The sequence below is a fragment of the Hevea brasiliensis genome, chromosome 7 (assembly GCF_030052815.1).
Source record: "Hevea brasiliensis isolate MT/VB/25A 57/8 chromosome 7, ASM3005281v1, whole genome shotgun sequence".
Classification (NCBI taxonomy): Eukaryota; Viridiplantae; Streptophyta; class Magnoliopsida; order Malpighiales; family Euphorbiaceae; genus Hevea; species Hevea brasiliensis.
In genome coordinates, this window is record NC_079499.1 from 28,590,745 (window position 1) to 28,603,550 (window position 12,806).

The following is a 12,806-nucleotide window of genomic DNA, read 5'->3' on the forward strand; positions in this document are numbered from 1 at the left end:
CAATAAGTAGTGATCCAGGTCGAACCCTAGAGACTGAATTACTAAATTTCGTGCACTTGTGTAATAGAAAAAAAAAAGGTGGGGGAGGGTGTTGTAACACTAAATCAGAAGAATCAAGTTCCAAAATTAAAGAACTAAATTTAGGTATAAAACTCTCAATTTAAGCAAACTTCAATCCAAGGTAATTCACATTCCAATGCATGACTCGATTATAGACAAAAAAAATACAATTATCTCTTATTGAATACTTAATGTAGATATACCAAATAGCGAGGTAAAACCCCTAACTTCCCTATACTCATCAATTCAAGCCCAGCACTCTTGTTGACTCTAATTATTAATTGAATTGGTATTGAGTAATCCTCATCAATTCAATAACTGCTTTAAGAATAGGAAATAGTTAAGCTAAACAATGATTTATAAAGCATAAATCATTTAAATCACCCTATTGTCTCCTTAGGTTATTAACGAAAACTTGGATCATAATCAATAAAACCTAATTGCTACTCACATTCAATCTTACACAACAATTACGGATTATGAAGATGAACTAGCAATTAATCACATCAATCAATTAGCTAATATGCCTTTTTAACAAATCATTTAATAGATCAAAAATAATGAAATTAGGAAACAATAGATATTCAAAAAGGCATAATTTAAATTAAGAACCTGCTCTCACAAATCATGCATAAGGACTAGAATCCCTTGAACTAAATTTAAAAACTTAGCCGCTCATGTTCATGTCTTACAAAAGAAAAATAAAATGAAGAAATCTAAAACTATGGACGTGAATGGAGAATGATGGTGTAATAAAGGTGTCGAAGGTCTGAATGAATGTGTCTCCGCTGCTGCTAAAGATGAGCTTTATAATTTGTAACATTCTCACTGTATGTAGTCCATACATTCTGTTGCTCCGGTGACCTAATGTCTATCCGAACAAGTCAAGATGTCTGGAACTACACTTCGGTGATAGTAAACATGCATAAAATGATGAAATAAAAAAAATAAGAAAAATAAATGAAAAATAAAAGAGAGGAAACGAAACTAGTTTAAATGAGTCGACACTGTAGCAATGGGTGACCACACCGGGAAGTTACTGCAAAGGCAATTGCTGACTCCAGAACCACAAGGAACCGTCAGAAATAATTTTTGAGATAGAATTAAAGGCCTATAGAGGTGTAATTGACATTAGAAATATCAAAGAAAATAAATGAATTAGTACAAAGAAAAATGAAAAATCAAGAAACCAATAAAAATTGGTGTTACCAAAAAATCGGGAATACAACCCGATGAAGGGCATTTTGGTTATTTGACACCTAAAGTTGCCTTTTAACCTCAATGTCCTTTAAAAATAAGTGGTATTAAAAATTTGAAAATGTCATGAAAAATAAGAAATGAGGTACATAATGTAAATGGAGAAAGAATGGTGGTAAAATTACAATTTAGGAAACTTTGGATAAATTAATCATTTAATTTAAGTTAGTGCTCCACTAACTCATATTATGGGACACATATATAAGCCTTTGGATAGCAAAGGAATTCATCTTCAACCTTGAAAACACACTAGCCGAAAATGAAAACTCCATTGAAGTCCACCATTGCCGAACCCTCCAAACCACCATGCACTCATGATTTAAGCCATTTTTCACCATACTTTCTTCATTAAAGCTTGCACACTCAACTTCAAGAAGCTTTTAGGAGCAAGAAAGGAAGGATTTGGTGAGGTTTTGGGAAAGCCCTCAAGAGGTAAGTGTCCAATTTTCGTCCCATTCATTAGTAAACTTGGATATTAGGTTGAAGTGAGTTGATTGGTGATAAAAATTTATGGAATTGATGAGTTATTGAGTTGTGATATTTTCGGCAGCCATGGAAGCTCAAGTTACTTGAGTTTTTCTTACATCTAAATGGTGGGAATTGGGGTTGATTGAGTTAAATTGAAGGGTTAACAACTTAATTCCCATGTATGGCGATTGAACAATTGAATTTAGGGATTTGGAAAGCAATTGTGAAAGCTTTAGCAAACTGCAATTTTTGGCAACCTTGAGTAGTATGGATTAGTGCTTAATTTATTGAATTTAATTGATGAATTATGGCATTGATGGTTTAGGGGCAGTGTATGTGAATTGAGAATGGAATTGTATGTAAGAAAGTAAGTGATTTTATGTAAATATTGTGTTAAATTTAACTTTGAGAATTAGGATTGTAATATGTGCATTGAACACTTGTCTATTCTGCCTAAATTGACATAATTGAGTTGTGATGAATGGTATAGATGTGCCATGAATGCAATATTGTAGTATCTGGAGGAAGAGAATTGCCAATTGGCAGTGCATTTTCATGTGTAGGTTGTGTTATTGTTGGCAATAGATAAATTGAGCTATAAGTGCAAAATTGTGATCCCAATTAGTATGAGGGCAATTGGAGGTAAAACTAGACATAAAATAGGCCAACTTTCTTGTAGAAATGTTGCCAAAATTTTGTCCAGAAACTAACCTTAAAATTGATCTAATCCGGAATTGCAACTTTGCAAACCTATAATTTGATCATATGAACAGTATCCATTCAATTGGCCATAACTCACTCATGTTGCCAAAATTTTGTCCAGAAACTAACCTTAAAATTGATCTAATCCGGAATTGCAACTTTGCAAACCTATAATTTGATCATATGAACAGTATCCATTCAATTGGCCATAACTCACTCAAAACAGGTCTAAATGACCTAAAATTTATATCAATGGAAAGATTAGACATAGGGATACAACTCTTATGAAGGCACCAAAGCCCAGAAATGACCAGAACCAAGTCAAATTGCTTACTCAAGTTAGGGTACTAAATCTGCTAGAATTGAATTTGACCTAAAAAATGACCTAAAATTGCATTGAAAATGCAATCTATCCAGTTTTAGTAAATTGACCATATCTTGTTATATACAACTCATAATGACCTGAAATTAGTGTCAAAAGTTCAATAAGACATAGAGCTACAAATTTTATTGTTTAACTAAAAGCTAAAAACTAATGAAAATAGGACATTTAGCTAGATCAATCTAACATACCAAAACTGAAAATTTGACAATACTATACAATAAAGCCTAGAAATAAATTGGCAATAAATGCCAACTTGAGAGAATTGTAAATTGTACTATATTGGCATCATATTGAAATGCAAATTGTGATATGTTGATACTAGAATCAACTTATCATTGATGTATAAAAAGGTCAATATTTTTGTTGACCAGTGAAAGGCATAATGACCTATAAACCCTAAAAATAAAGAACTAAATATTTAATCTTGTAATATACCCTAGTTTGCCTAGTTGATTAGTTTGGATAGGTTGACATGCCAATAGGGTTTTGACAGCTGTACTGTAAATGGCTTCTCGCCATATTGTGTTTTTATGGCTTATTATGCCATACTGTGATTTTAATAGCTTATGGCTATACGGATTATGTTATTATACTCAGCTTATTGCCTGATTGATAATATGGCTTATTAGCCATATTATTTGTAAACCGGGAGATACTTTGTGATTGATGGTGTGAAGGCCCATGGTACTAGGTACCCAGTGCTATTTTATCCATTTATCCAGTCTGGTCAGTGTATAAGCTACAGGGGCAGTTAATTTAAGCATTATTAAATTCAGACAGCTAAATTAAGTGTAGTGACATACAGTACAACCAAATTAAGTAAAAATGAAATATTAGCAAATAAAAGTATAAATGGCAATAAAAGAAAAATCTTAGTAAAGGTTACTGAAACATTAGGCTGCAAAGAATATTGACACCATAAATTCATAAATGATTAAATTATTCTATTTTAGTGTATTTCTCTTTATGATTGGCACCACTAAGTAGAATTGCTTAGCGCGTTGCTTTTGCTATGCGTAGGAATTGGAGATACTACTGGGGAGCCTAGCTGACCTATGATCGGGTTAGAGATCAGATCTATGCAGGAGTCCAGAGTCATCTCCACTGCATTGCATACATGGTAGGACTTAGTATATTTTGTATTTTGTACTTCTGTTATAGTTTGAAATTTATCCTGTATTTTGTAATATTATGAGAATATAAGGTTTGTAATAATTTGTACTTATTAAACAATATAGAGCATTTTTGGATGTATTTAAATTTATGATGGACTGTATGGAATTGTTAAATTAAGGTGACTAAACAAATTGAGATGTTATTAGTGTATTGACATTTCTGAGAAATTGAGACTATGAATGAGCTTGAGATTTTGAGCACACTATATTGAAACTGTTTTTAACAGGTATAGAAGAACTGTTTGTCCAAATTACGGATGGCATTCTATCGGATTTCTATTAAAATGTAACACCCCTATGTTTGGTAGTGCGTACTACTGTTCCGGTGACCAGTGTTGTCCGGACAGCTAGAATGCCTAGAACTACACTTCGAGATGAGTGAGGAGACATAAAATAATGAAATACACAAAAAGAAAATGCAAGAAAAACAAAGGAAAAATAATAGTAAAGAAATGCAACCAAGTTAAGCGAGCCGAGAACCCTCGTGATGGGTGATCGCACCGGGAAGTCACGGCGTGGACCGTTAACTAGCCCTGGACCGCGGGAAACCCTGGAAAATATTTTTAGGACTCAAATAAATATTCATTGAATTATAAATATCATTATAAATAAAAAAAATTAAATAATTAGTACAAAGAAAAGTGAGAAATCGAAAAACGGACAAAACCCAGTGTTACCGAAAAATCGGGAATGCAACCCGAACAGGGGCATTGTGGTCATTTGACATCCCGAATTGTCTTTTGACCTAAATGTCCATTAAAAATAAAAAATATTACACTTGGAAAATATAATGAAAAATTAATTTAGGGGTACCTAATATAAATAGCAAAAATGAGGTTCAATTTAGGTAATTAACACATTTTAAACATAAAATATGATTGATTTTATGTGAGTGGACCACTAAGGATTTTAATATGTATTAAGTGGGTAGATTGCTCCACTAAAACTTCATCTTCAACTTTAGAAATCACCATTGCCATAGATGAAGAGCTCCCAAAACCTCCATTGCCGCATGTAATTCAAGCTTCATCATCCTCTTCATTTCACCTCCAAACACCCAGGTTGCTTCATTAAAGTTTATCCCCACATCACAAGGAAGAGTTTGATAACAATTTCAAGAAGTTTTGGTGAAGATTTGAGAAGTCTCATCCATAGGTAAGTTTGAGTTTTTGATTGTTGCTTTGTTAAAGTTTGTAAGGGTGTTATGGGTGTTTGATTTATGAAGAAATTTTTGAGTTTTGATCTTGAATGGGAATGTGTACTTTTGGCAGCCATGGAAGCACCTTGAAGGCAGTTTAATTGTGCTTGTAAATGGTGAATTAAATGATTGATTAAATGTATATTGTGTAGGAAATTGTTTGGGTAATGTATACTTAGTATATGTAAATGTAAAATTAGATTTAAAGCTTGGAAAGTAATGCAATGTAAGTGTACCATTGTGCAATTTGCTAACTCTTGAGGAATGCTGGAATTCATTCTTGGTTTATGGAATAATGATGTTAAAATGTGTTGGTTGTTATGGCAGTTTGAGTGCATGTATGGTGGTGTAAAGTGGGACATGTAAATGAGCATGAATTGGTGATTGAATTGTTGTAAATTGAATTGGACAAATTCTGCACTTGTTGGTGCACACTGAATGTAATTGTAAGCTTCCAAAATGACCTATAATATGTTGTAAATTATGTTTAGGTTGTGGTACAACCAGAATTGGTTTGAATGTTAAGTTTGGTGAGTGTTAAAAGTGATACTTGATGTGTATGCAAGAATTGCAATGAGGCAGTTTGAGTTTTAGGCCTAGAACTTTAAGTGTGTGGCTCCAATTGGTATGAGACCAATTGGAGGTAAAACTAGGCACAAAATGTGCCAACTTTCATGAAGGAAGCTTGCCAAAATTCTGCTTGCAAGGTAGCTTGAAAAATGACCAAATCCGGATTAAGTGCAATTGAGGCCTGAAAACTTACCATTTGGGCAGCAGTTAGTGTTTAGGCCATAACTCACTCCAAACAGGTCCAATTGACCTGAAATTTTGATCATGAATATTTAAGACCTATACCTACAAGTCTTATGAAGATACCAAAGCCCATAAATGACCATAAGCAAGTCAAACAGCTTGCACAAGTTCGGGTCCAAAAACTGGCCGAACCTAAAATGACCTAAAGTGACCTAAAATGACCAATTTTGATGTAATTTGACCAGCAATAGTAAAATGACCATAACTTGGTCTACATAACTCAGAATGACCTGAAATTTTGCCCCGCATTCCATAAGACATTGATCTACAATTTTGTAGTTTTGACTGAAACCCGAAAACCGAGGGAACTAGGTCTTTCGGCTAGGTCAAACTAGTATCCCGGAATTCAGCAAATTGCAAGAAAATGCAGTATACACCGAAATGAACTTGGTAACATGTACCAACCCTAAAAGACTATCGAATGTGACATATTAGTAACGTTAAAACCTAATTTACCTAAAACGCATTGAGGGTCGATATATTAGGTTGATTAAGCAAATAATAGCATTCAGTGAATTACTTATCAAGCATTATCGTTAGGGACAGTTTAATTTAGTACTGAAACACTTCAAATTGTGTTTTTCAGTTAGCAAGGACTCAGGAAAAGGGAAAGAAACACTGAGTCAAGACCAGGAGACAGTTATCAGAAGTTTGTGCACAATAACTATTTCTTTTGAATTTTTCAATTGAAATGAATTATGACTATTTGTACATTATTGTTTTAAATTGTGGAAATATGTTTGAATAGATATTTATTGTTTGAAAAGCATTGTAAATGGTTTGAAACTGTGAGAAATTGTTGAATGATATTGATGGATACTTATTGATTGAAAAGCATTGGAAATGGTTTGAAACCACAGCTATCATGTATATTGATTGTATTCCTCGCTAGCTTGTCTAGTGGGATGAATTGAATTCCCTCTCTGGCTGAAGTGTTGAGGTGTGTGCCTGTTGAGGACGAATTGGATGAGTACTTATATTTTTGCTAGCTAGCTATGTTATTCCTCATTAGTCATCGACTTTTGGGACAAATTGAACTTTGGAACATGATTAAGCTGTGTGATTTATTGATTTGTATTATGAGATTGTGAAATGGAGTTAAATCCTTATTGACATTTAGTGTCTTTTGAAGTTAACTATGTTTTGATCTCTGAGATTTATTGTGATATTGTGTTAAATTCCTTCTGACATTCATTGTCTTGAATTTAACTATGATTTTACGTATCCATCATTTAAATGATTTATGAATTTTGATTTAAAGTTGTATTTGGTTAATGTTGTGCACCACTGAGACATTGTCTCAGCGATAGCTTTCTTTTTATTGCTGTCACAGGTAGACAGACAGACAGGGCAACAGATTAGGCTACTAGTACATCTAGTGAGAGATTCTCGGGTATAACGAGTATACCATATTTTGCATTTTGTACTATAATGTATAACCACTGTATGTATATATTGTTTTTGGTTTTGAGCAGTTGTAAATTAAAATTGTACATTGAAGATGTAAAGTAAATTATGAGTTATTTTGACTTGTAAAAATTTTATTATATTTCTTGTATCTCAGTCTTTGAAAAATCACTGTGGATTTGAGTTGAGAAATATGTTGGAGTTGAGATTTGGAAATATATTGAAGTGCTTTTTACAGGTTTTCTGAAGAACTGTTTTATCCAAAATACAGATGGCACTCTGCAAAAAATTTTACAGAAATTACTAATAGTCCAAATGAGTTAGCTGTTTCACTTCAGTTCACAAAAGTTTTTAACACTTGTAAATAGTGCTCACCACTGTAAAAGAAGTAGGAAAAGTTTTTAAAATCTCTTGTAGTGTATTTAATGGGTTATCAGTAGACGGAGTTTGTAATTCATTAGGTATACTACGGGATCATGTTATGCCTTACAAAGGGGTAGGGTGTGACATGTTTTAGTGGTATCAGAGCTAGGTTTTTAAATTTTGTTTTCACCTATTGCTTGAATATTCTTTCTTCATAGTACAACTGCTCAATATCATTATTGATACATACAGTACATTACATTATAAATATGCACTAACGGAAGGAAATGTCCTTGGGTTGTTTGTTCAGGAGGTCTAAGATCCTCGCATTGACTATGGAAGAGGGTGATCGTTCAGTCGATCAATCTATTGAGGCTGAGGTACAAGGGGATGCTCCAGCCCTCCAAAATGTCAGTGGTTCAGCTACACCAGCTCCTGCAATACCGCAATTTCCTGCTCAGTTCGCTCAGCAGATGGCTACAATGTTCCAACAAATGGCTGGTAATGTGCTTACTCAAGTCCCAATATAAACACCAGTGGTACAACCACAGTCTCCTACTAGGCAGTATGACAAATTGATGAAGTATGGGGCCATAGAGTTCAAGGGGACAGTAGATCCTCTAGAGGCTGAACAGTGGTTAGAGAGGATGGATAGGGTATTCAAGAAACTGCACTGCACAGAGGAGCTTAGATTTGAATACTCAGTATCTTTGCTACAGGGGGATGCTTATGACTGGTGGAAAACCATTCCCCATAGTGCAGTAGAACTGCGGTGCTAACATGGAATGACTTTCTCGAGAATTGAGACAAATATATCCGATGCTTATGTAGACCGAAGCTACAAGAGTTCCTAAGTGCGAAACAGGGAAGCGGTCGGTGGTGAGTATGAAAGGGAATTTTCCCGCCTGAGCCATTATGCAGTAAGTTTACTTGCTACCAGCAAGGAGAGATGCAAGAGGTTTGAAACTAGCTTGAAGCCCAGTATCAGATTACAAGTGGTCGGCTTCAAACACACTAATTTATCTGAACTTGTTTCTCAAGCCCTAGAGTTTGAAAGAATTGAGTCTGAAGCTGCTCCTGAGAAAAAGAAATCAGAGAAGACAGAGAAAGAGGGAAAATCAGTAGAACAGAGTTCCAGTGGTCCTACTGGAAAGAGGAAGAATCATGAGGGACATGGTAGAGGTGGCAAGAAGTTTGGAAGGGGAAGATATTCAGGACAGAAGCCTCCTCTATCTAGTCAGCAGAGTACCAGAGGTTCCTACCCTCCCCGCCAATGTGAAACATGTGGAAGAAATCATGGTGGGATATGCTACAAGGCTATTGGAGCCTATTATAACTTTGGAGGCACAGGACACTTTGCCAAGGACTGCACCAGTAGTCGCAGAGTTGGACCACCTCCTACTACTGCAGAAGTCGATTCGAGACACATCAGAAGTTCACACCACCCAGCAGAGGTAGAGGTAGGGGTAGAGGTAGCCCAAAGACCAAGGCACGATGAAACATTGAGCAAGACAGTGCTCGATCGGAATCTATGCAATGAGAGACAGAGGAAGAGGCGAGACATCGATGTTGTGGTACCTTCTCAACTTTTAATCAAGATGTATTTGTGTTATTTGATCGGGGTTCTACCCATTCTTATGTGAGTGCTAGCATCATTGATTGCATTGCTGTTCCATGTACAAAAATGGACTTTGAGGTGCTAGTAACAAGTCCACTAGGACAGGAGGTCAGGGGTAATAGAATGTATAGAGATTGTCCTTTGGTGATCCAAGGACACACTTTTCTGTCTGATTTCATTGAAATGCCCTTCAGAGATTATGATATCATCTTGGGCATGGATTGGCTAGCTAGGCATCATGCCATGATTGACTATAGGCTGAAGACAGTCACTTTTGGTCTCCTTCAGTACAGTGATGTGGTAATACATGGGGAGAGGCAGTTATTGCCATCAAACATCATTTAATTTTGCACTAGCCGTAAAAATGATTAGAAAGGGTGTGAAGCATACTTGGCACATGTGGTAGACACCCAAGTGGGAGTCCGATCTTGAAGGACATTCCTACAGATATGACTTTCATATGTGTTTCTGATGAATTACGAGATTACCTCCGGAAAGAGAAGTGCAGTTTTAAATTAATGTTATGCCTGGTGTGGATCCAATCTCCATAACGCCATACAGAATGGCACCAGCAGAGTTGAAGGAGTTTAAGATACAATTGCAAGAATTACTTGAAAAGGGCTTTATCCGCCCTAGTGTGTCACCTTGGGGAGCGCCAGTGTTGTTTGTTAAGAAGAAGGATAGTACTCTCCACTTATGCATTGACTACCGGCAGTTGAATAAGGTGAAAATAAAGAACAGATATCCATTGCCTCACATTGATGATCTATTTGATCAGTTGAAGGGTGCAGCTGTGTTCTCCAAAATTGATTTGCGATCTGGTTATTATCAGTTGAAGGTGCAAGAGCAGAGTATTCCAAAAACTGCTTTCAGAACTCGGTATGGCCACTATGAGTTTCTAGTGATGCCATTCAGGTTAACAAATGCTCCAGCTGCTTTTATGGATCTGATGAACACTATCTTCAGACCATATCTCGATCAATTTGTTGAAGGAACGGAAGCGTGAAAAACACAAGTTTATACCATTGAATTCAAAAATTTTCACCTAGGGTCACATGCATCATGCAAGATTTATTTTTATCTATTTGATTTCAATGATAAACAACATATTAAAACTCTTTTAATATGTTTTTGGATCTGTATTTGCCATTTAAGATTTTAAAATTAATCAGATTAATTTTAGAACCCTAGATTAAATCAAGAACGATTACACTAACCTCTTGATGCACTGCAGCGTGTCTGCGCCTTTGAGATTCGTCTTCAGGACACCAGATGTTGTCCCTCTAGCTTGTCCACACCAAGAACACCTATGGCAGCCCTTGAACAGCTTCTAAAGCCTTTTCTATTAATTAGAAATTCAAGTTCTGCCTTTTAAGAGATTAGAGATGTAAACAGGACATTAGAAACAATTTCTAGTGTTCTTAATTCAAGAGATTGATGGCTAATCTCTTTGAATTGATGAGAGATGAAGAATAATAGAGGGAGGGCTACAAAATGGAATGACCAAGGAGTGTGGCTGCTGGTTGTGTTTTATTTTCTCATAACAACACTTAAATAGCTAGGTTAACACATTAAACCCTTGCCACATGTCACCCTTTGATTAGCTCTAGGTTTAAGTGACCCAATCACATTGTGCCAAGTGTCAAACCTATATGTAATCTTGATTTTAATCATCTTACATGATAAAAAAAACATTTGGCAAGCTTATGTGTTATGCCATGTGTCACCATCTCATGGTGCCACGTGTCACACTGCAAAATGACCAAAATGCCCCTGTGTCTTAATTTTGAGTTCTCAACCCAAAATAATTATTTTTTCTTCTTCTAATCAATTTATATCAAATATAATTTAATTAATTAATATTTATTAATTAATTTCTCATTAATTAAATTCATATTTAAACACTTTAAATATAAATTTAACTTATACTATACATCCAATAATCTAGATTTGGTTTCAAGTCATACTAGGGACTTTGCAAACTAATTGCAAACCAAACCTATTTAATTAATCAATTAAACTCTTTAATTAATTAATTAATTAAATCATATTTAATTAGGTGATAACTTGTGTTTGTGTGTGACTTACTAGGCTCATCACTAATTGGCAATGAGACATGATATCAACTTTTAATATCATCAGAACTCTTTCTTACCATAAATGATTTCTCTAAATCATTTTATGAACCTCATAGACCATGGTTAACACCTAGCATAGCATGCCATGGCCACCCAATTAGTAATAAGGTTTACCTTAAATGAACCTATAATCATATGTTACCATGCACAAGAATCTCTGCATTACAAAATCCCAACTCAAGCCGAGTCATGGTTTATGTCAAACTACATTTGCTATGAATATTATGTTCTCTTTTAATTCCAGCTCTTGATTAAAAAGATTTTCTCATCAGAAACTCTTTTCTGAATAAATCTATCTGTCCTGGCCAGGAACTTGAAACATCAAGAACAATTAAATGAACATAGGATTTTATCTCTATTTACTTAGAGGAACAGATTCCATCTTGATCAACACCTACCTCCATATATAACTAGTAGGAGCCAACACATGCCCATATACCCATACATAGTACAAGTATGAAAGCGAGATCAAACTCAAACTACCTATATACAAGATAATCGTGCTATCTCAGTCTAAAGATTATATGCATCGATATGATTTATGACAAAACATTGACAAGAGTAAACTCCATGTGCTTGTCATAAGTGTCACTGGTTCGGCCTACTTATCATTTATAAGTGCCTATCATGTTTGTTATATGGCATGAGACTCACCATTCCATCTTATTTATATCTCATATAAATAACTTGGGAACAAACATGAATACAATCTTTCTGGATAAGTCATGTCCTTATTATGAAGTATCCTCGATTGTGAACCTATTTATGATACTTTGTGCTAGAAATATTGTCACTCATATTCTTAACAACTTAAGAATAATATTTCTAACAAAATATCAATGGACCTTTTCTATTACACATAAATATATTATGTAAACGGAAAAGTGGAAATGCCTTTTATTAATAAAAATATGTATAAGAAACATACTAAATGATATGCTCTAGGGCATACTACTAACAATCTCCCACTAGCACTAGAGCCATTCATTACAATATTTTAGACCTATTTCTCAAGATGTCGGTCTAACTGAGTGTGTGACAGAGGCTTAGTGAATGGATCAGCTGGATTTTCAGCTGATGCTATTTTCTGCATGGCTACATCGCCTTGCCCAACTATTTCTCTGATAATGTGGTAGCGCCTTTCTATGTGTTTGGATTTCTGGTGAGACCTTGGTTCCTTAGCTCAGATGATCGCTCCATTATTGTCACAGCAGTAGTGGAA